This window comes from Procambarus clarkii, chromosome 16, assembly GCF_040958095.1.
Source record: "Procambarus clarkii isolate CNS0578487 chromosome 16, FALCON_Pclarkii_2.0, whole genome shotgun sequence".
NCBI lineage: Eukaryota > Metazoa > Arthropoda > Malacostraca > Decapoda > Cambaridae > Procambarus > Procambarus clarkii.
The window spans coordinates 1,508,018-1,532,469 of record NC_091165.1 but is presented as its reverse complement, the minus strand read 5'-3'; positions in this window follow the sequence as shown (position 1 = coordinate 1,532,469).

Sequence of the window (24,452 nt, the reverse complement as noted above, 5' to 3'; positions counted from 1 at the left end):
CTTCAGCCTCTGCATCACTCTCTTAAGCCTCTGCTTCCCTCTCTTGATCCTCTGCCTCACTCGCCTGAGCCTCTGTATCGTTCTATTAAGCCTCTGCATCACTCTCGTCAGCCTCTGAATCACTTTCGTGATCCTTTGCATTACTCTCTTGAGCCCTTGCATCCCTCTTTTGAGCCTCTGCAACACTCTCTTGAGCCTCTGCATCAACCTTTTAAGCCTCTGCATCCCTCTTTTGAGCCTCTGCATAACTTTCTTAAGCCTCTCTCCTGAGCCTCTGCATCACTCTCTACAGCCTCTGCATCACTCTCTTAAGCCTCTGCATCCCTCTCTTGATCCTCTGCATCACTCTCTTGAGCCTCTGCATCATTCTCTTGAGCCTCTGCATCCCTCTCTTAAGCCTCTACATCATTCTCTTGAGCCTCTGCATTACTCTCTTGAGCCTCTGCATCACTGTCTAAAGCCTCTGCATCTCTCTCTTCAGCCTATGCATCCACTCTATTTAGCCTCTGCATCACTCTCTTAAGCCTCTGCATCACTCTATTGAGCTTCTGCATCATTCACTTGAGCCTCTGCATCCCTCTCTTAAGCTTCTACATCATTCTCTTGATCCTCTGCATCACTCTCTTGAGCCTCTGCATCATTCTCTTGAGCCTCTGCATTCCTCTCCTAAACCTCTTCATCATCCTCTGCATCAGTCTCTTTATCCTCTGCATCACTCTCTTGAGCCTCTGCATCACTCTCTTGAGCCTCTGCATCACTCTTTTGATCCTCTGCATCACTCTCTTGAGCCTCTGCATCCCTCTCTTGAAGTCCTGCTTCTCTCTCATGAGCCTCTGCATCCCTCTCTTCAGCCTTTGCATCACTCTCTTAAGACTCTGCATCCCTCCTGGGCCACTGCGTCCCTCTCTTGAGCCTCTGCATCTCTCTTTTAAGCCTCTGCATCACTCTGTTAAGCCCCTGCATCCCTCTCACAACTCTCTGCATCACTCTCTTGAGCCTCTGCATCACCCTCGTAAGCCTCTGCATTACTCTCTTGAGCCTCTGCATCCCTCTCTTAATTGTCTGCATCACTCTCCTAAGCCTCTGCATCACTCTCTTGAGCCTCTGCATCCTTCTCTTGAGCCTCTGCATCAATCTTTTCATCCTCTTCATCCCTCTCTTAATTGAGCCTCCGCAACACTCCCTTCAGCCTCTGCATCACTCTAGTAAGCCTCTGAATCACTCTCTCGAGCCTCTGCATCACTCTCTTGATCCTCTGCATCGCTCTCTTGAGCCTTTGCATCACTTTCTTGGGCCTCTGCATCACTCTCTAGAGCCTCTACATCACTCTCTTCAGCCTCTGCATCACTCTCTCAACTCTCAGCATTACTCACTTGAGCCTCTGCATCACCCTCTTAAGCCTCTGCATTACTCTCTTGAGCCTCTGCATCCCTCTCCTAAGCGTCTGCCTCACTCTCTTAAGCCTCTGCATCCCTCACTTGAGCCTCTGTATCAATCTTTTAAATCTCTTCATCCCTCTCTTGAGCCTCCGCAACACTCCCTTCAGCCTCTGCATCACTCTAGTAAGCCTCTGAATCACTCACTCGAGCCTCTGCATCACTCTCTTGATCCTCTGCATCACTCTCTTGAGCCTCTGCATCACTCTCTTGAGCCTCTGCATCACTCTCTAGAGCCTCTGCTTCCCTCTCTTGATCTTCTGCATCAATATCCTGAGCCTCTGCATCACTCTCTTAAGCCTCTGCATCACTCTCGTAAGAATCTGAATCACTCTCTTGAGCCTCTGCATTACTCTCTTGAGCCCCAGCATCCCTCTCTTGAGCCTCTGCATCACTCTCTTGAGCCTCTGCATCACCCATTTAAGCCTCCGCATCCCTCTTTTGAGCCTCTGCATCACTTTCTTAATCCTCTCTCCTGAGCCTCTGCATCACTCTCTTCAGCCTCTGCATCACTCTCTTAAGCCTCTGCATCCCTCTCTTGATGCTCTGCATCACTCTCTTGAGCCCCTGCATCATTCTCTTGAGCCTCTGCATCCCTCTGTTAAGCCTCTACATCATTCTCTTGAGCCTCTGCATTACTCACTTGAACCTCTGCATCACTGTCTAAAGCCTCTGCAACTCTCTCTTCAGTCTCTGCATCCCCTCTATTAAGCCTCTGCATTACTCTCTTAAGCCTCTACATCACTCTAAAATGCAATATTATGCGAAATTCTGAGATTTGAAGGCCAAATCACATATCGTGATACTACATGAAATAGTATCGAAATATTGGTAAAAATGAATATATTTACGTAATATCAAACTACATGAAAAACGTGAAAAAAGTCACTATTTAACCATATTTGAGGATTTTAGCTACAAATCATAGAGCGAGGTTTCGAATTATTTAGATCCATGAAAAGACATGACAATGTTGTTACCAATACAAATGATAAAAATCAATGTGTTTTCATTAGAATTAACTAAAAAGTTCCTGATTTTCCGTTTATATTACCAATGGAAGATATACACGAAAACCGCTCTATTCCGGCTGAAACGTCGATATATGCAATAAAAACAGAACATCTCCCCTTTTCAATATCTTACTCAGTATTTTAACGAGAAATAAATAATTGATTGAAAATGAAGTATTTAAGGGTATTATCTAATCAATTATGTGTTTGCATAATTTTTATCGTATATTTAATGAATTAACACCCATAATCTGAAAATTCACAAAAACGTGGAAAAACGGCCTAATTCGATGATATTTTGTTTAAATCACACAAAGGAAAAGGGGATGATAAACGTCAAAATATTGCTAAATTCGATGATTTTTCGTACGAAACAAAATGCAAGAAAACTTGCTTAAATTGCAATATTATGCAAAATTCTGAGATTTGAAGGCCAAATCACATATCTTGATACTACATGAAATAGTATCGAAATATTGGTAAAAATGAATATATTTACGTAATATCAAACTACATGAAAAACGTGAAAAAGTCACTATTTAACCATATTTGAGGATTTTAAATTCAAATCATAGAGCGAGGTTTCGTATTATTTAGATCCAAGAAAAGACATATGACAATGTTGTTTCCAATACAAACGATAAAAATCAATTTGTTTTCATTAGAATTAACTAAAATATTCTGATTTTCCGTTTATATTACCGATGGAAGATGTACACGAAAACCGCTCTATTCCGGCTGAAACGTCGATATATGCAATAAAAACAGAACTTCTCCCCTTTTCAATATCTTACAAAGTATTTTAACGAGAAACAAATATTTGATTGAAAATGAAGTATTTAAGGGTATTATCTAATCAATTATGTATTTGCATCATTTTTATCGTATATATAATGAATTATTACCAATAAACTGAAAATTCACAAAAACGTGGAAAAACGGCAAAATATTGCCTAATTCGATGATATTTTGTTTAAATCACATAAAGGAAAAGGAGATGATAAACGTCAAAATATTGCTAAATTCGATGATTTTTCGTTCGAAACAAAATGCAAAAAAACTTGCTTAAAATGCAATATTATGCGAAATTCTGAGATTTGAAGGCCAAATCACATATCGTGATACTACATGAAATAGTATCGAAATATTGGTAAAAATGAATATATTTACGTAATATCAAACTACATGAAAAACGTGAAAAAAGTCACTAATTTACCATATTTGAGGATTTTAACTTCAAATCATAGAGCGAGGTTTCGTATTATTTAGATCCAAGAAAAGACATATGACAATGTTGTTTCCAATACAAACGATAAAAATCAATGTGTTTTCATTAGAATTAACTAAAATGTTCCTGATTTTCTGTTAATATTACCGATGGAAGATGTCCACGAAAACCGCTCTATTCCGGCTGAAACGTCGATATATGCAATAAAAACAGAACTTCTCCCCTTTTCAATATTATACTCAGTATTTTAACGAGAAACAAATAATTGATTGAAAATGAAGTATTCAAGGTTATTATCTTATCAATTATGTGTTTGCATCATTTTTATCGTATATATAATGAATTAATACCAATAAACTGAAAATTCACAAAAACATGGAAAAACGGCAAAATATTGCCTAATTCGATGATATTTTGTTTAAATCACATAAAGAAAAGGGGATGATAAACGTCAAAATATTGCTAAATTCGATGATTTTTCGTACGAAACAAATTGCAAGAAAACTTGCTTAAAATGCAATATTATGAGAAATTCTGAGATTTGAAGGCCAAATCACATATCGTGATACTAAATGAAATAGTATCGAAATATTGGTAAAACTCTTGAGCCTCTGCATCACTCTCTTGAGCCTCTTCATCCCTCTCTTGAGTCTCTGCATCTCTCTCTTAAGCCTCTACATTCCTCTCTTCATCCTCTGCATCACTCTCTTGAGCCTCTGCATCATTCACTTGACCCTCTGCATCCCTGTCTTAAACCTCTACATCATTCTCTTGAGCCTCTGCATCACTCTCTCGAGCCTCTGCATCACTCTCTTGAGCCTTTGCATCATTCTCCTAAGCCTCTCCATCCATCACTTGAGCCTCTGCATCACACTCTCTTGAGCCTCTGCATCATTCTCCTAAGCCTCTGCATCACTCTCTTGAGCCTCTGCACCACTCTCTTGAGCCTTTGCATCCCCCTCTTAAGCCTCTGCATCACTCTCTGGAACCTATGCATCCCTCTCTTGAACCTCTGCATCATTCTCCTAAGCCTCTCCATCCCTCACTTGAGCCTCTGCATCCCTCTCATGAGCCTCTGCATCCCTCTCTTGAGCCTCTGCATCACTCTCTTAAGCCTCTGCATCCCTCTCTTGATCCTCTGCATCACTCTCCTGAGCCTCTGCATCACTCTCTTCAGGTCTCTACATCACTCTCTTAAGCCTCTGAATCCCTCTCATCCCTCTCTTGAGCCTCCGCAACACTCCTTTCAGCCTCTGCATCACTCTAGTAAGCCTCTGAATCACTCTCTCGAGCCTCTGCATCACTCTCTTGATTCTCTGCATCACTCTCTAGAGCCTCTGCATCACTCTCTTCAGCCTCTGCATCACTCTCTTAAGCCTCTGCTTCCCTCTCTTGATCCTCTGCATCACTCTCCTGAGCCTCTGCATCACTCTCGTAAGCCTCTGCATTACTCACTTGAGCCTCTGCATCCCTTTCCTAAGCGTCTGCCTCACTCTCCTAAGCCTCTGCATCACTCTCTTGAGCCTCTGCGTCACTCTCTTGATCCTCTTCATCACTCTCTTGAGCCTCTGCATCACTCTCTTGAGCCTCTGCATCACTCTCTAGAGCCTCTGCTTCCCTCTCTTGATCTTCTGCATCAATATCCTGAGCCTCTGCATCACTCTCTTAAGCCTCTGCATCACTCTCGTAAGCCTCTGAATTTATCTCCTGAGCCTCTGCATTACTCTCTTGAGCCCCTGCATCCCTCTCTTGAGCCTCTGCATCACTCTCTTGATCCTCTGCATCACCCTTTTAAGCCTCTGCATCCCTCTTTTGAGCCTCTGCATCACTTTGCTAAGCCTCTCTCCTGAGCCTCTGCATCACTCTCTTCAGCCTCTGCATCACTCTCTTAAGCCTCTGCATCCCTCTCTTGATTCTCTGCATCACTCTCTTGAGCCCCTGCATCATTCTCTTGAGCCTCTGCATCCCTCTCGTAAGCCTCTACATCATTCTCTTCAGCCTCTGCATTACTCTCTTGAACCTCTGCATCACTGTCTAAAGCCTCTGCATCTCTCTCTTCAGCCTCTGCATCCCCTCTATTAAGCCTCTGCATCACTCTCTTAAGCCTCTACATCACTCTATTGAGCTTCTGCATCATTCTCTAGAGCCTCTGCATCCCTCTCTTAAGCTTCTACATCATTCTCTTGATCCTCTGCATCACTCTCTTGAGCCTCTGCATCATTCTCTTGAGCCTCTGCATCCCTCTCCTATCCCTCTACATCATTCTCTTGAGCCTCTGCATCCCTGTCTTGAGCCTCTGCATCACTCTCAAGTGCCTCTGCATCTTTCTATTGTGCCTCTGCATCACTCACTTTAGCCTCTGCATCCCTTTCTTGAGCCTCTGCATAACTCTCGTGATCCTCTGCATCACTCTTTTGAGCCTCTGCATCATTCTCTTGAGCCTCTGCATCCCTCTCTTGAGCCTCTGCATCACTCTCTTAAGCCTCTGCATCACTCTCGTAAGCCTCTGAATCACTCTCTTGAGCCTCTGCATCCCTCTCTTGAGCCTCTGCATCACTCTCTTCAGCCCCTGCATCCCTCTCTTCAGCCTCTGCATCATTCTCTTGAGATTCTGCATCACTTTCTAGAGCCTCAACATCCCTCTCTTGAGCCTCTGCATCCCTCTCTTAAGCCTCTGCATCACTCTCTTGAGCCTCTGCATAACTCTCTTGAGCCTCTGCATCACTCTCTTGAGCCTCTGCATCCCTCTCTTCAGCCTCTGCATCACTCCCTTAAGCCTCTGCATCCCTCTCTTGATCATCTGCATCTCTCTCGTAAGCCTCCGCATCACTCTCTTGAGCTTCTGCATAACTCTCTTGAGCCTCTGCATCACTCTCTAGAGCCTCTGCATCCCTCTCTTGAGCCTCTGCAACTCTCTCTTCCGCCTCTGCATCACTCTCTTAAGCCTCTGAATCCCTCTCTTGAGGCCTCTGCATCACTCTCTCGAGCCTCTGCATCACTCTCTTGATCCTCTGCATCACTCTCTTGAGCCTCTGCATCCCTCTCTTGAAGTCCTGTTTCTCTCTCTCATGAGTCTCTGCATCCCTCACTTCAGCCTTTGCATCACTCTCTTAAGCCTCTGCATCCCTCTCTTGAGCCTCTGCATCACTCTCAAGAGCCCCTGCATCCCTCTCTTGTGCCTCTGCATCCCTCACTTGAGCCTCTGCATCCCTTTCTTGAGCCTCTGCATCTCTCTCTTGGGCCACTGCATCCCTCTCTTGTGCCTCCGCATCTCTCTTTACAGCCTCTGCATCACTCTGTTAAGCCTCTGCATCACTCTCTCAAGCCTCTGAATCACTCTCTTGAGCTTCTGCATAACTCTCTTGAGCCCCTGCATCCATCTCTCAACTCTCTGCATCCCTCTCTTGAGCCTCCGCAACACTCCTTTCAGCCTCTGCATCACTCTAGTAAGCCTCTGAATCACTCTCTCGAGCATACGCATCACTCTCCTGATCCTCTGCATCACTCTCTTGAGCCTCTGCATAACTTTCTTGAGCCTCTGCATCACTCTCTAGAGCCTCTGCATCACTCTCTTCAGCCTCTGCATCACTCTCTTAAGCCTCTGCTTCCCTCTCTTGATCCTCTGCATCACTCTCCTGAGCCTCTGCATCACTCTCTTAAGCCTCTGCATTACTCACTTGAGCCTCTGCATCCCTCTCCTAAGCGTCTGCCTCACTCTCTTAAGCCTCTGCATCACTCTCTTGAGCCTCTGCATCCCTCTCTTGAGCCTCTGCATCAATCTTTTAATTCTCTTCATCCCTCTCTTGAGCCTTCGCAACACTCCCTTCAGCCTCTGCATCACTCTAGTAAGCCTCTGAATCACTCTCTCGAGCCTCTGCATCACTCTCTTGAGCCTCTGCATCACTCTCTAGAGCCTCTGCATCACTCTCTTCAGCCTCTGCATCACTCTCTTAAGCCTCTGCTTCCCTCTCTTGATCCTCTACGTCAATCTCCTGAGCCTCTGCATCACTCTCTTAAGCCTCTGGATCACTCTCGTAAGCCTCTGAATCACACTCTTGAGCCTCGGCCTTACTCTCTAGTGCCCCTGCATCCCTCTCTTGAGCCTCTGCATCACTCTCCTGAGCCTCTGCATCACCCTTTTAAGCCTCTGCATCCCTCTTTTGAGCCTCTACATCACTTTCTTAACCCTCTCTCCTGAGCCTCTGCATCACTCTCTTCAGCCTCTGCATCACTCTCTTAAGCCTCTGCATCCCTCTCTTGATCCTCTGCATCACTCTCTTGAGCCCCTGCATCATTCTCTTGAGCCTCTGCATCCCTCTCTTAAGCCTCTGCATCACTCTCTTGAGCCCCTTCATCATTCTCTTGAGCCTCTGCATTACTCTCTTGAGCCTCTGCATCACTCTCTTAAGCCTCTGCATCACTCTCTTAAGCCTCTGCTTCCCTCTGTTGATCCTCTGCGTCAATCTCCTGAGCCTCTGCATCACTCTCTTAAGCCTCTGGATCACTCTCGTAAGCCTCTGAATCACACTCTTGAGCCTCTGCATTACTCTCTAGAGCCCCTGCATCCCTCTCTTGAGCCTCTGCATCACTCTCTTGAGCCTCTGCATCACCCTTTTAAGCCCCTGCATCCCTCTTTTGAGCCTCTACATCACTTTCTTAAGCCTCTCTCCTGAGCCTCTGCATCACTCTCTTCAGCCTCTGCATCACTCTCTTAAGCCTCTGCATCCCTCTCTTGATCCTCTGCATCACTCTCTTGAGCCCCTGCATCATTCTCATGAGCCTCTACATTACTCTCTTGAGCCTCTGCATCACTCTCAAGTGCCTCTGCATCTTTCTCTTGAGCCTCTGCATCCCTCTCTTAAGCCTCTGCATCACACTCTTAAGCCTCTGAATCACTCTCTTGAGCCTCTCCATCCCTCACTTGAGCCTCTGCATCACTCTCTTAAGCCTCTGCATCACTCTCGTAAGCCTCTGAATCACTCTCTTGAGCCTCAGCATCCCTCTCTTGAGCCTCTGCATCACTCTCTTCAGCCTCTGCATCCCTCTCGTCAGCCTCTGCATCACTCTCTTGAGATTCTGCATCACTTTCTTGGGCCTCTACATCCCTCTCTTCAGCCTCTGCATCCCTCTCTTAAGCCTCTGCATCACTCTCTTTAGCTTCTGCATATCTCTCTTGAGCCTCTGCATCACTCTCTTGAGCCTCTGCATCCCTCTCTTAAGCCTCTGCAACACTCTCTTCAGCCTCTGCATCACTCCCTTAAGCCTCTACATCCCTCTCTTGATCATCTGCATCTCTCTCGTAAGCCTCCGCATCACTCTCTTGAGCCCTGCATAACTCTCTTGAGCCTCTGCATCACTCTCTAGAGCCTCTGCAACCCTCTCTTGAGCCTCTGCAACACTCTCTTCCTCCTATGCATCACTCTTTTAAGCCTCTGAATCCCTCTCTTGAGGCCTCTGCATCACTCTCTCGAGCCTCTGCATCACTCTCTTGATCCTCTGCATCACTCTCTTGAGCCTCTGCATCACTGTCTTGAGCCTCTGCATCACTCTCTTGATCCTCTGCATCACTCTCTTGAGCCTCTGCATCTCTCTCTTGAAGTCCTGCATCTCTCTCATGAGCCTCTGCATCCCTCTCTTCAGCCTTTGCATCACTCTCTTAAGCCTCTGCATCCCTCTCTTGAGCCTCTACATCACTCTCAAGAGCATTTGCATCCCTCTCTTGTGCCGAAATATTGGTAAAAATGAATATATTTACGTAATATCAAACTACATGAAAAACGTGAAAAAAGTCACTATTATTCCAAATTTGTGGATTTTAACTTCGAATCATAAAGCGAGGTTTCGTATTATTTAGATCGAAGAAAAGACATATGACAATATTGTTTCCAATACAAATGATAAAAATCAATGTGTTTTCATTAGAATTACCTAAAATGTTCTTGATTTTTCGTTTATATTACCGATGGAAGATGTACAAGTAAAACCGCTCTATTTCGGCTGAAACGTCGATATATGCAATAAAAACCGAACTTCTCCCCTTTTCAATATCTTACTCAGTATTTCAACGAGAAACAAATAGATGAATGAAGATGAAGTATTTAAGTTTATTATCTAATCAATTACGTGTTTGCATCATTTTTATCGTATATTAAATGAATTAATGACCCTTGAGCCATATTTTGGAGCCAAATTCTGGCTCTCTGCACGTATTTGCAGTTTAAAATTACGACTTTCTACACCGAAAATATGCCAATTACTGAGAGTTGCGATGGGTAACATTTTGCCCAAACACCCCCTGCAGTTTTCATAATATCTCAAACATCACAAATTGAAAGCTTGAGGCATATTTTGGAGCCAAATTCTGTCTTTCTGCTCGTATTCGCAGTTTAAAATTACGACCTTTAAAATATGCCAATTACTGAAAGCGGCGATGGATCACATTTTGACCCAACCCCTCCATGCAATTTTTAAAATATCCAAAACATCCCAAATTCGACGTGGAGCCATATTTTGGAGCCAAATTCTGGCTCTCTGCACGTATTCGCTGTTTGGAATTACGACTTTTTATACCGAAAATATGGCAATTACTCTATCCGGCGATGGATAACATTTAGCCCACACTTTCCACGCAGTTTTCAAAATATCCTAAAAATCACAAATTTGACGTTTGGGCCATATTTTAGAGCTAAATTCAGGCTCTCTGCACGTATTCGCAGTTTGAAATTACAAATTTTTATTCCAAAATACACCAATTTCTTAGAGCGGCAATGGGTCACATTTTGCCCAAACCCCCCTGCGGTTTGCAAAATATCCCAAACATCCCAAATTCAACCCTTGAGCCATATTTTGGAGCCAAAATTTTTGCTTTCTGCACGTATTCCCAGTTTCATATTACAACTTTTTATACCGAAAATATGCCAATAACTGAATGCGGTGATACTACATGAAATAGTATCGAAATATTGGTAAAAATGAATATATTTACGTAATATCAAACTACATGAAAAACGTGAAAAAAATCACTAATTTACCATATTTGAGGATTTTAACTTCAAATCATAGAGCGAGGTTTCGTATTATTTAGATCCAAGAAAAGACATATGACAATGTTGTTTCCAATACAAACGATAAAAATCAATGTGTTTTCATTAGAATTAACAAAAATGTTCCTGATTTTCTGTTAATATTACCGATGGAAGATGTCCACGAAAACCGCTCTATTCCGGCTGAAACGTCGATATATGCAATAAAAACAGAACTTCTCCCCTTTTCAATATCATACTCAGTATTTTAACGAGAAACAAATAATTGATTGAAAATGAAGTATTCAAGGTTATTATCTTATCAATTATGTGTTTGCATCATTTTTATCGTATATATAATGAATTAATACCAATAAACTGAAAATTCACAAAAACATGGAAAAACGGCAAAATATTGCCTAATTCGATGATATTTTGTTTAAATCACATAAAGAAAAGGGGATGATAAACGTCAAAATATTGCTAAATTCGATGATTTTTCGTACGAAACAAATTGCAAGAAAACTTGCTTAAAATGCAATATTATAAGAAATTCTGAGATTTGAAGGCCAAATCACATATCGTGATACCAAATGAAATAGTATCGAAATATTGGTAAAACTCTTGAGCCTCTGCATCACTCTCTTGAGCCTCTTCATCCCTCTCTTGAGTCTCTGCATCTCTCTCTTAAGCCTCTACATTCCTCTCTTCATCCTCTGCATCACTCTCTTGAGCCTCTGCATCATTCACTTGACCCTCTGCATCCCTGTCTTAAACCTCTACATCATTCTCTTGAGCCTCTGCATCACTCTCTCGAGCCTCTGCATCACTCTCTTGAGCCTCTGCATCATTCTCCTAAGCCTCTCCATCCATCACTTGAGCCTCTGCATCACACTCTCTTAAGCCTCTGCATCACTCTATTGAGCTTCTGCATCATTCTCTAGAGCCTCTGCATCCCTCTCTTAAGCTTCTACATCATTCTCTTGATCCTCTGCATCACTCTCTTGAGCCTCTGCATCATTCTCTTGAGCCTCTGCATCCCTCTCCTATCCCTCTACATCATTCTCTTGAGCCTCTGCATCCCTGTCTTGAGCCTCTGCATCACTCTCAAGTGCCTCTGCATCTTTCTCTTGTGCCTCTGCATCACTCACTTTAGCCTCTGCATCCCTTTCTTGAGCCTCTGCATAACTCTCGTGATCCTCTGCATCACTCTTTTGAGCCTCTGCATCATTCTCTTGAGCCTCTGCATCCCTCTCTTGAGCCTCTGCATCACTCTCTTAAGCCTCTGCATCACTCTCGTAAGCCTCTGAATCACTCTCTTGAGCCTCTGCATCCCTCTCTTGAGCCTCTGCATCACTCTCTTCAGCCCCTGCATCCCTCTCTTCAGCCTCTGCATCATTCTCTTGAGATTCTGCATCACTTTCTAGAGCCTCAACATCCCTCTCTTGAGCCTCTGCATCCCTCTCTTAAGCCTCTGCATCACTCTCTTGAGCCTCTGCATAACTCTGCATAACTCTCTTGAGCCTCTGCATCACTCTCTTGAGCCTCTGCATCCCTCTCTTCAGCCTCTGCATCACTCCCTTAAGCCTCTGCATCCCTCTCTTGATCATCTGCATCTCTCTCGTAAGCCTCCGCATCACTCTCTTGAGCTTCTGCATAACTCTCTTGAGCCTCTGCATCACTCTCTAGAGCCTCTGCATCCCTCTCTTGAGCCTCTGCAACTCTCTCTTCCGCCTCTGCATCACTCTCTTAAGCCTCTGAATCCCTCTCTTGAGGCCTCTGCATCACTCTCTCGAGCCTCTGCATCACTCTCTTGATCCTCTGCATCACTCTCTTGAGCCTCTGCATCCCTCTCTTGAAGTCCTGTTTCTCTCTCTCATGAGTCTCTGCATCCCTCACTTCAGCCTTTGCATCACTCTCTTAAGCCTCTGCATCCCTCTCTTGAGCCTCTGCATCACTCTCAAGAGCCTCTGCATCCCTCTCTTGTGCCTCTGCATCCCTCACTTGAGCCTCTGCATCCCTTTCTTGAGCCTCTGCATCTCTCTCTTGGGCCACTGCATCCCTCTCTTGTGCCTCCGCATCTCTCTTTACAGCCTCTGCATCACTCTGTTAAGCCTCTGCATCACTCTTTCAAGCCTCTGAATCACTCTCTTGAGCTTCTGCATAACTCTCTTGAGCCCCTGCATCCATCTCTCAACTCTCTGCATCCCTCTCTTGAGCCTCCGCAACACTCCTTTCAGCCTCTGCATCACTCTAGTAAGCCTCTGAATCACTCTCTCGAGCATCTGCATCACTCTCTTGATCCTCTGCATCACTCTCTTGAGCCTCTGCATAACTTTCTTGAGCCTCTGCATCACTCTCTAGAGCCTCTGCATCACTCTCTGCAGCCTCTGCATCACTCTCTTAAGCCTCTGCTTCCCTCTCTTGATCCTCTGCATCACTCTCCTGAGCCTCTGCATCACTCTCTTAAGCCTCTGCATTACTCACTTGAGCCTCTGCATCCCTCTCCTAAGCGTCTGCCTCACTCTCTTAAGCCTCTGCATCACTCTCTTGAGCCTCTGCATCCCTCTCTTGAGCCTCTGCATCAATCTTTTAATTCTCTTCATCCCTCTCTTGAGCCTCCGCAACACTCCCTTCAGCCTCTGCATCACTCTAGTAAGCCTCTGAATCACTCTCTCGAGCCTCTGCATCACTCTCTTGATCCTCTGCATCACTCTCTTGAGCCTCTGCATCACTCTCTTGAGCCTCTGCATCACTCTCTAGAGCCTCTGCTTCCCTCTCTTGATCTTCTGCATCAATATCCTGAGCCTCTGCATCACTCTCTTAAGCCTCTGCATCACTCTCGTAAGCCTCTGAATTTATCTCCTGAGCCTCTGCATTACTCTCTTGAGCCCCTGCATCCCTCTCTTGAGCCTCTGCATCACTCTCTTGATCCTCTGCATCACCCTTTTAAGCCTCTGCATCCCTCTTTTGAGCCTCTGCATCACTTTGCTAAGCCTCTCTCCTGAGCCTCTGCATCACTCTCTTCAGCCTCTGCATCACTCTCTTAAGCCTCTGCATCCCTCTCTTGATTCTCTGCATCACTCTCTTGAGCCCCTGCATCATTCTCTTGAGCCTCTGCATCCCTCTCGTAAGCCTCTACATCATTCTCTTCAGCCTCTGCATTACTCTCTTGAACCTCTGCATCACTGTCTAAAGCCTCTGCATCTCTCTCTTCAGCCTCTGCATCCCCTCTATTAAGCCTCTGCATCACTCTCTTAAGCCTCTACATCACTCTATTGAGCTTCTGCATCATTCTCTAGAGCCTCTGCATCCCTCTCTTAAGCTTCTACATCATTCTCTTGATCCTCTGCATCACTCTCTTGAGCCTCTGCATCATTCTCTTGAGCCTCTGCATCCCTCTCCTATCCCTCTACATCATTCTCTTGAGCCTCTGCATCCCTGTCTTGAGCCTCTGCATCACTCTCAAGTGCCTCTGCATCTTTCTATTGTGCCTCTGCATCACTCACTTTAGCCTCTGCATCCCTTTCTTGAGCCTCTGCATAACTCTCGTGATCCTCTGCATCACTCTTTTGAGCCTCTGCATCATTCTCTTGAGCCTCTGCATCCCTCTCTTGAGCCTCTGCATCACTCTCTTAAGCCTCTGCATCACTCTCGTAAGCCTCTGAATCACTCTCTTGAGCCTCTGCATCCCTCTCTTGAGCCTCTGCATCACTCTCTTCAGCCCCTGCATCCCTCTCTTCAGCCTCTGCATCATTCTCTTGAGATTCTGCATCACTTTCTAGAGCCTCAACATCCCTCTCTTGAGCCTCTGCATCCCTCTCTTAAGCCTCTGCATCACTCTCTTGAGCCTCTGCATAACTCTCTTGAGCCTCTGCATCACTCTCTTGAGCCTCTGCATCCCTCTCTTCAGCCTCTGCATCACTCCCTTAAGCCTCTGCATCCCTCTCTTGATCATCTGCATCTCTCTCGTAAGCCTCCGCATCACTCTCTTGAGCTTCTGCATAACTCTCTTGAGCCTCTGCATCACTCTCTAGAGCCTCTGCATCCCTCTCTTGAGCCTCTGCAACTCTCTCTTCCGCCTCTGCATCACTCTCTTAAGCCTCTGAATCCCTCTCTTGAGGCCTCTGCATCACTCTCTCGAGCCTCTGCATCACTCTCTTGATCCTCTGCATCACTCTCTTGAGCCTCTGCATCCCTCTCTTGAAGTCCTGTTTCTCTCTCTCATGAGTCTCTGCATCCCTCACTTCAGCCTTTGCATCACTCTCTTAAGCCTCTGCATCCCTCTCTTGAGCCTCTGCATCACTCTCAAGAGCCCCTGCATCCCTCTCTTGTGCCTCTGCATCCCTCACTTGAGCCTCTGCATCCCTTTCTTGAGCCTCTGCATCTCTCTCTTGGGCCACTGCATCCCTCTCTTGTGCCTCCGCATCTCTCTTTACAGCCTCTGCATCACTCTGTTAAGCCTCTGCATCACTCTCTCAAGCCTCTGAATCACTCTCTTGAGCTTCTGCATAACTCTCTTGAGCCCCTGCATCCATCTCTCAACTCTCTGCATCCCTCTCTTGAGCCTCCGCAACACTCCTTTCAGCCTCTGCATCACTCTAGTAAGCCTCTGAATCACTCTCTCGAGCATACGCATCACTCTCCTGATCCTCTGCATCACTCTCTTGAGCCTCTGCATAACTTTCTTGAGCCTCTGCATCACTCTCTAGAGCCTCTGCATCACTCTCTTCAGCCTCTGCATCACTCTCTTAAGCCTCTGCTTCCCTCTCTTGATCCTCTGCATCACTCTCCTGAGCCTCTGCATCACTCTCTTAAGCCTCTGCATTACTCACTTGAGCCTCTGCATCCCTCTCCTAAGCGTCTGCCTCACTCTCTTAAGCCTCTGCATCACTCTCTTGAGCCTCTGCATCCCTCTCTTGAGCCTCTGCATCAATCTTTTAATTCTCTTCATCCCTCTCTTGAGCCTTCGCAACACTCCCTTCAGCCTCTGCATCACACTAGTAAGCCTCTGAATCACTCTCTCGAGCCTCTGCATCACTCTCTTGAGCCTCTGCATCACTCTCTAGAGCCTCTGCATCACTCTCTTCAGCCTCTGCATCACTCTCTTAAGCCTCTGCTTCCCTCTCTTGATCCTCTACGTCAATCTCCTGAGCCTCTGCATCACTCTCTTAAGCCTCTGGATCACTCTCGTAAGCCTCTGAATCACACTCTTGAGCCTCGGCCTTACTCTCTAGTGCCCCTGCATCCCTCTCTTGAGCCTCTGCATCACTCTCCTGAGCCTCTGCATCACCCTTTTAAGCCTCTGCATCCCTCTTTTGAGCCTCTACATCACTTTCTTAACCCTCTCTCCTGAGCCTCTGCATCACTCTCTTCAGCCTCTGCATCACTCTCTTAAGCCTCTGCATCCCTCTCTTGATCCTCTGCATCACTCTCTTGAGCCCCTGCATCATTCTCTTGAGCCTCTGCATCCCTCTCTTAAGCCTCTGCATCACTCTCTTGAGCCTTTGCATCATTCTCTTGAGCCTCTGCATTACTCTCTTGAGCCTCTGCATCACTCTCTTAAGCCTCTGCATCACTCTCTTAAGCCTCTGCTTCCCTCTGTTGATCCTCTGCGTCAATCTCCTGAGCCTCTGCATCACTCTCTTAAGCCTCTGGATCACTCTCGTAAGCCTCTGAATCACACTCTTGAGCCTCTGCATTACTCTCTAGAGCCCCTGCATCCCTCTCTTGAGCCTCTGCATCACTCTCTTGAGCCTCTGCATCACCCTTTTAAGCCCCTGCATCCCTCTTTTGAGCCTCTACATCACTTTCTTAAGCCTCTCTCCTGAGCCTCTGCATCACTCTCTTCAGCCTCTGCATCACTCTCTTAAGCCTCTGCATCCCTCTCTTGATCCTCTGCATCACTCTCTTGAGCCCCTGCATCATTCTCATGAGCCTCTACATTACTCTCTTGAGCCTCTGCATCACTCTCAAGTGCCTCTGCATCTTTCTCTTGAGCCTCTGCATCCCTCTCTTAAGCCTCTGCATCACACTCTTAAGCCTCTGAATCACTCTCTTGAGCCTCTCCATCCCTCACTTGAGCCTCTGCATCACTCTCTTAAGCCTCTGCATCACTCTCGTAAGCCTCTGAATCACTCTCTTGAGCCTCAGCATCCCTCTCTTGAGCCTCTGCATCACTCTCTTCAGCCTCTGCATCCCTCTCGTCAGCCTCTGCATCACTCTCTTGAGATTCTGCATCACTTTCTTGGGCCTCTACATCCCTCTCTTCAGCCTCTGCATCCCTCTCTTAAGCCTCTGCATCACTCTCTTTAGCTTCTGCATATCTCTCTTGAGCCTCTGCATCACTCTCTTGAGCCTCTGCATCCCTCTCTTAAGCCTCTGCAACACTCTCTTCAGCCTCTGCATCACTCCCTTAAGCCTCTACATCCCTCTCTTGATCATCTGCATCTCTCTCGTAAGCCTCCGCATCACTCTCTTGAGCCCTGCATAACTCTCTTGAGCCTCTGCATCACTCTCTAGAGCCTCTGCAACCCTCTCTTGAGCCTCTGCAACACTCTCTTCCTCCTATGCATCACTCTTTTAAGCCTCTGAATCCCTCTCTTGAGGCCTCTGCATCACTCTCTCGAGCCTCTGCATCACTCTCTTGATCCTCTGCATCACTCTCTTGAGCCTCTGCATCACTGTCTTGAGCCTCTGCATCACTCTCTTGATCCTCTGCATCACTCTCTTGAGCCTCTGCATCTCTCTCTTGAAGTCCTGCATCTCTCTCATGAGCCTCTGCATCCCTCTCTTCAGCCTTTGCATCACTCTCTTAAGCCTCTGCATCCCTCTCTTGAGCCTCTACATCACTCTCAAGAGCATTTGCATCCCTCTCTTGTGCCGAAATATTGGTAAAAATGAATATATTTACGTAATATCAAACTACATGAAAAACGTGAAAAAAGTCACTATTATTCCAAATTTGTGGATTTTAACTTCGAATCATAAAGCGAGGTTTCGTATTATTTAGATCGAAGAAAAGACATATGACAATATTGTTTCCAATACAAATGATAAAAATCAATGTGTTTTCATTAGAATTACCTAAAATGTTCTTGATTTTTCGTTTATATTACCGATGGAAGATGTACAAGTAAAACCGCTCTATTTCGGCTGAAACGTCGATATATGCAATAAAAACCGAACTTCTCCCCTTTTCAATATCTTACTCAGTATTTCAACGAGAAACAAATAGATGAATGAAGATGAAGTATTTAAGTTTATTATCTAATCAATTACGTGTTTGCATCATTTTTATCGTATATTAAATGAATTAATGACCCTTGAGCCATATTTTGGAGCCAAATTCTGGCTCTCTGCACGTATTTGCAGTTTAAAATTACGACTTTCTACACCGAAAATATGCCAATTACTGAGAGTTGCGATGGGTAACATTTTGCCCAAACACCCCCTGCAGTTTTCATAATATCTCAAACATCACAAATTGAAAGCTTGAGGCATATTTTGGAGCCAAATTCTGTCTTTCTGCTCGTATTCGCAGTTTAAAATTACGACCTTTAAAATATGCCAATTACTGAAAGCGGCGATGGATCACATTTTGACCCAACCCCTCCATGCAATTTTTAAAATATCCAAAACATCCCAAATTCGACGTGGAGCCATATTTTGGAGCCAAATTCTGGCTCTCTGCACGTATTCGCTGTTTGGAATTACGACTTTTTATACCGAAAATATGGCAATTACTCTATCCGGCGATGGATAACATTTAGCCCACACTTTCCACGCAGTTTTCAAAATATCCTAAAAATCACAAATTTGACGTTTGGGCCATATTTTAGAGCTAAATTCAGGCTCTCTGCACGTATTCGCAGTTTGAAATTACAAATTTTTATTCCAAAATACACCAATTTCTTAGAGCGGCAATGGGTCACATTTTGCCCAAACCCCCCTGCGGTTTGCAAAATATCCCAAACATCCCAAATTCAACCCTTGAGCCATATTTTGGAGCCAAAATTTTTGCTTTCTGCACGTATTCCCTGTTTCATATTACAACTTTTTATACCGAAAATATGCCAATAACTGAATGCGGTGATACTACATGAAATAGTATCGAAATATTGGTAAAAATGAATATATTTACGTAATATCAAACTACATGAAAAACGTGAAAAAAATCACTAATTTACCATATTTGAGGATTTTAACTTCAAATCATAGAGCGAGGTTTCGTATTATTTAGATCCAAGAAAAGACATATGACAATGTTGTTTCCAATACAAACGATAAAAATCAATGTGTTTTCATTAGAATTAACAAAAATGTTCCTGATTTTCTGTTAATATTACCGATGGAAGATGTCCACGAAAACCGCTCTATTCCGGCTGAAACGTCGATATATGCAATAAAAACAGAACTTCTCCCCTTTTCAATATCATACTCAGTATTTTAACGAGAAACAAATAATTGATTGAAAATGAAGTATTCAAGGTTATTATCTTATCAATTATGTGTTTGCATCATTTTTATCGTATATATAATGAATTAATACCAATAAACTGAAAATTCACAAAAACATGGAAAAACGGCAAAATATTGCCTAATTCGATGATATTTTGTTTAAATCACATAAAGAAAAGGGGATGATAAACGTCAAAATATTGCTAAATTCGATGATTTTTCGTACGAAACAAATTGCAAGAAAACTTGCTTAAAATGCAATATTATAAGAAATTCTGAGATTTGAAGGCCAAATCACATATCGTGATACCAAATGAAATAGTATCGAAATATTGGTAAAACTCTTGAGCCTCTGCATCACTCTCTTGAGCCTCTTCATCCCTCTCTTGAGTCTCTGCATCTCTCTCTTAAGCCTCTACATTCCTCTCTTCATCCTCTGCATCACTCTCTTGAGCCTCTGCATCATTCACTTGACCCTCTGCATCCCTGTCTTAAACCTCTACAGCATTCTCTTGAGCCTCTGCATCACTCTCTCGAGCCTCTGCATCACTCTCTTGAGCCTCTGCATCATTCTCCTAAGCCTCTCCATCCATCACTTGAGCCTCTGCATCACACTCTCTTGAGCCTCTGCATCATTCTCCTAAGCCTCTGCATCACTCTCTTGAGCCTCTGCACCACTCTCTTGAGCCTTTGCATCCCCATCTTAAGCCTCTGCATCACTCTCTGGAACCTCTGCATCCCTCTCTTGAGCCTCTGCATCATTCTCCTAAGCCTCTCCATCCCTCACTTGAGCCTCTGCATCCCTCTCATGAGCTTCTGCATCCCTCTCTTGAGCCTCTGCATCACTCTCTTAAGCCTCTGCATCCCTCTCTTGATCCTCTGCATCACTCTCCTGAGCCTCTGCATCACTCTCTTCAGGTCTCTACATCACTCTCTTAAGCCTCTGAATCCCTCTCATCCCTCTCTTGAGCCTCCGCAACACTCCTTTCAGCCTCTGCATCACTCTAGTAAGCCTCTGAATCACTCTCTCGAGCCTCTGCATCACTCTCTTGATTCTCTGCATCACTCTCTAGAGCCTCTGCATCACTCTCTTCATCCTCTGCATCACTCTCTTAAGCCTCTGCTTCCCTCTCTTGATCCTCTGCATCACTCTCCTGAGCCTCTGCATCACTCTCGTAAGCCTCTGCATTACTCACTTGAGCCTCTGCATCCCTCTCCTAAGCGTCTGCCTCACTCTCCTAAGCCTCTGCATCACTCTCTTGAGCCTCTGCGTCACTCTCTTGATCCTCTGCATCACTCTCTTGAGCCTCTGCATCACTCTCTTGAGCCTCTGCATCACTCTCTAGAGCCTCTGCTTCCCTCTCTTGATCTTCTGCATCAATATCCTGAGCCTCTGCATCACTCTCTTAAGCCTCTGCATCACTCTCGTAAGCCTCTGAATTTATCTCCTGAGCCTCTGCATTACTCTCTTGAGCCCCTGCATCCCTCTCTTGAGCCTCTGCATCACTCTCTTGATCCTCTGCATCACCCTTTTAAGCCTCTGCATCCCTCTTTTGAGCCTCTGCATCACTTTGCTAAGACTCTCTCCTGAGCCTCTGCATCACTCTCTTCAGCCTCTGCATCACTCTCTTAAGCCTCTGCATCCCTCTCTTGATTCTCTGCATCACTCTCTTGAGCCCCTGCATCATTCTCTTGAGCCTCTGCATCCCTCTCGTAAGCCTCTACATCATTCTCTTGAGCCTCTGCATTACTCTCTTGAACCTCTGCATCACTGTCTATAGCCTCTGCATCTCTCTCTTCAGCCTCTGCATCCCCTCTATTAAGCCTCTGCATTACTCTCTTAAGCCTCTACATCACTCTATTGAGCTTCTGCATCATTCTCTTGAGCCTCTGCATCCCTCTCTGAAGCTTCTACATCATTCTCTTGATCCTCTGCATCACTCTCTTGAGCCTCTGCATCATTCTCTTGAGCCTCTGCATCCCTCTCCTATCCCTCTACATCATTCTCTTGAGCCTCTGCATCCCTGTCTTGAGCCTCTGCATCACTCTCAAGTGCCTCTGCATCTTTCTCTTGTGCCTCTGCATCACTCACTTTAGCCTCTGCATCCCTTTCTTGAGCCTCTGCATAACTCTCGTGATCCTCTGCATCACTCTTTTGAGCCTCTGCATCATTCTCTTGAGCCTCTGCATCCCTCTCTTGAGCCTCTGCATCACTCTCTTAAGACTCTGCATCACTCTCGTAAGCCTCTGAATCACTCTCTTGAGCCTCTGCATCCCTCTCTTGAGCCTCTGCATCACTCTCTTCAGCCCCTGCATCCCTCTCTTCAGCCTCTGCATCATTCTCTTGAGATTCTGCATCACTTTCTAGAGCATCAACATCCCTCTCTTGAGCCTCTGCATCCCTCTCTTAAGCCTCTGCATCACTCTCTTGAGCCTCTGCATAACTCTCTTGAGCCTCTGCATCACTCTCTTGAGCCTCTGCATCCCTCTCTTCAGCCTCTGCATCACTCCCTTAAGCCTCTGCATCCCTCTCTTGATCATCTGCATCTCTCTCGTAAGCCTCCGCATCACTCTCTTGAGCTTCTGCATAACTCTCTTGAGCCTCTGCATCACTCTCTAGAGCCTCTGCATCCCTCTCTTGAGCCTCTGCAACTCTCTCTTCCGCCTCTGCATCACTCTCTTAAGCCTCTGAATCCCTCTCTTGAGGCCTCTGCATCACTCTCTCGAGCCTCTGCATCACTCTCTTGATCCTCTGCATCACTCTCTTGAGCCTCTGCATCCCTCTCTTAAAGTCCTGTTTCTCTCTCATGAGTCTCTGCATCCCTCACTTCAGCCTTTGCATCACTCTCTTAAGCCTCTGCATCCCTCTCTTGAGCCTCTGCATCACTCTCAAGAGCCTCTGCATCCCTCTCTTGTGCCTATGCATCCCTCACTTGAGCCTCTGCATCCCTTTCTTGAGCCTCTGCATCTCTCTCTTGGGCCACTGCATCCCACTCTTGTGCCTCCGCATCTCTCTTTACAGCCTCTGCATCACTCTGTTAAGCCTCTGCATCACTCTCTCAAGCCTCTGAATCACTCTCTTGAGCTTCTGCATAACTCTCTTGAGCCCCTGCATCCATCTCTCAACTCTCTGCATCCCTCTCTTGAGCCTCCGCAACACTCCTTTCAGCCTCTGCATCACTCTAGTAAGCCTCTGAATCACTCTCTCGAGCCTCTGCATCACTCTCTTGATCCTCTGCATCACTCTCTTGAGCCTCTGCATAACTTTCTTGAGCCTCTGCATCACTCTCTTAAGCCTCTGCTTCCCTCTCTTGATCCTCTGCATCACTCTCCTGAGCCTCTGCATCACTCTCTTGAGCCTCTGCATCACTCTCTTCAGCCTCTGCATCACTCTCTTAAGCCTCTGCTTCCCTCTCTTGATCCTCTGCATCACTCTCCTGAGCCTCTGCATCACTCTCTTAAGCCTCTGCATTACTCACTTGAGCCTCTGCATCCCTCTCCTAAGCGTCTGCCTCACTCTCTTAAGCCTCTGCATCACTCTCTTGAGCCTCTGCATCCCTCTCTTGAGCCTCTGCATCAATCTTTTAATTCTCTTCATCCCTCTCTTGAGCCTCCGCAACACTCCCTTCAGCCTCTGCATCACTCTAGTAAGCCTCTGAATCACTCTCTCGAGCCTCTGCATCACTCTCTTGAGCCTCTGCATCACTCTCTAGAGCCTCTGCATCACTCTCTTCAGCCTCTGCATCATTCTCCAGAGCCTCTGCATCCCTCTCCTATCCCTCTACATCATTCTCTTGAGCCTCTGCATCCCTGTCTTGAGCCTCTGCATCACTCTCAAGTGCCTCTGCATCTTTCTCTTGTGCCTCTGCATCACTCACTTTAGCCTCTGCATCCCTTTCTTGAGCCTCTGCATAACTCTCGTGATCCTCTGCATCACTCTTTTGAGCCTCTGCATCATTCTCTTGAGCCTCTGCATCCCTCTCTTGAGTCTCTGCATCACTCTCTTAAGCCTCTGCATCACTCTCGTAAGCCTCTGAATCACTCTCTTGAGCCTCTGCATCCCTCTCTTGAGCCTCTGCATCACTCTCTTCAGCCCCTGCATCCCTATCTTCAGCCTCTGCATCATTCTCTTGAGATTCTGCATCACTTTCTAGAGCCTCAACATCCCTCTCTTGAGCCTCTGCATCCCTCTCTTAAGCCTCTGCATCACTCTCTTGAGCCTCTGCATAACTCTCTTGAGCCTCTGCATCACTCTCTTGAGCATCTGCATCCCTCTCTTCAGCCTCTGCATCACTCCCTTAAGCCTCTGCATCCCTCTCTTGATCATCTGCATCTCTCTCGTAAGCCTCCGCATCACTCTCTTGAGCTTCTGCATAACTCTCTTGAGCCTCTGCATCACTCTCTAGAGCCTCTGCATCCCTCATTTGAGCCTCTGCAACTCTCTCTTCCGCCTCTGCATCACTCTCTTAAGCCTCTGAATCCCTCTCTTGAGGCCTCTGCATCACTCTCTCGAGCCTCTGCATCACTCTCTTGATCCTCTGCATCACTCTCTTGAGCCTCTGCATCCCTCTCTTGAAATCCTGTTTCTCTCTCTCATGAGTCTCTGCATCCCTCACTTCAGCCTTTGCATCACTCTCTTGATCCTCTGCATCACTCTCTTGAGCCTCTGCATCACTGACTTGAGCCTCTGCATCACTCTCTTGATCCTCTGCATCACTCTCTTGAGCCTCTGCATCTCTCTCTTGAAGTCCTGCATCTCTCTCATGAGCCTCTGCATCCCTCTCTTCAGCCTTTGCATCACTCTCTTAAGCCTCTGCATCCCTCTCTTGAGCCTCTACATCACTCTCAAGAGCATTTGCATATCTCTCTTGTGCCGAAATATTGGTAAAAATGAATATATTTACGTAATATCAAACTACATGAAAAACGTGAAAAAAGTCACTATTATTCCAAATTTGTGGATTTTAGCTTCGAATCATAAAGCGAGGTTTCGTATTATTTAGATCGAAGAAAAGACATATGACAATATTGTTTCCAATACAAATGATAAAAATCAATGTGTTTTCATTAGAATTACCTAAAATGTTCTTGATTTTTCGTTTATATTACCGATGGAAGATGTACAAGTAAAACCGCTCTATTTCGGCTGAAACGTCGATATATGCAATAAAAACCGAACTTCTCCCCTTTTCAATATCTTACTCAGTATTTCAACGAGAAACAAATAGATGATTGAAGATGAAGTATTTAAGTTTATTATCTAATCAATTACGTGTTTGCATCATTTTTATCT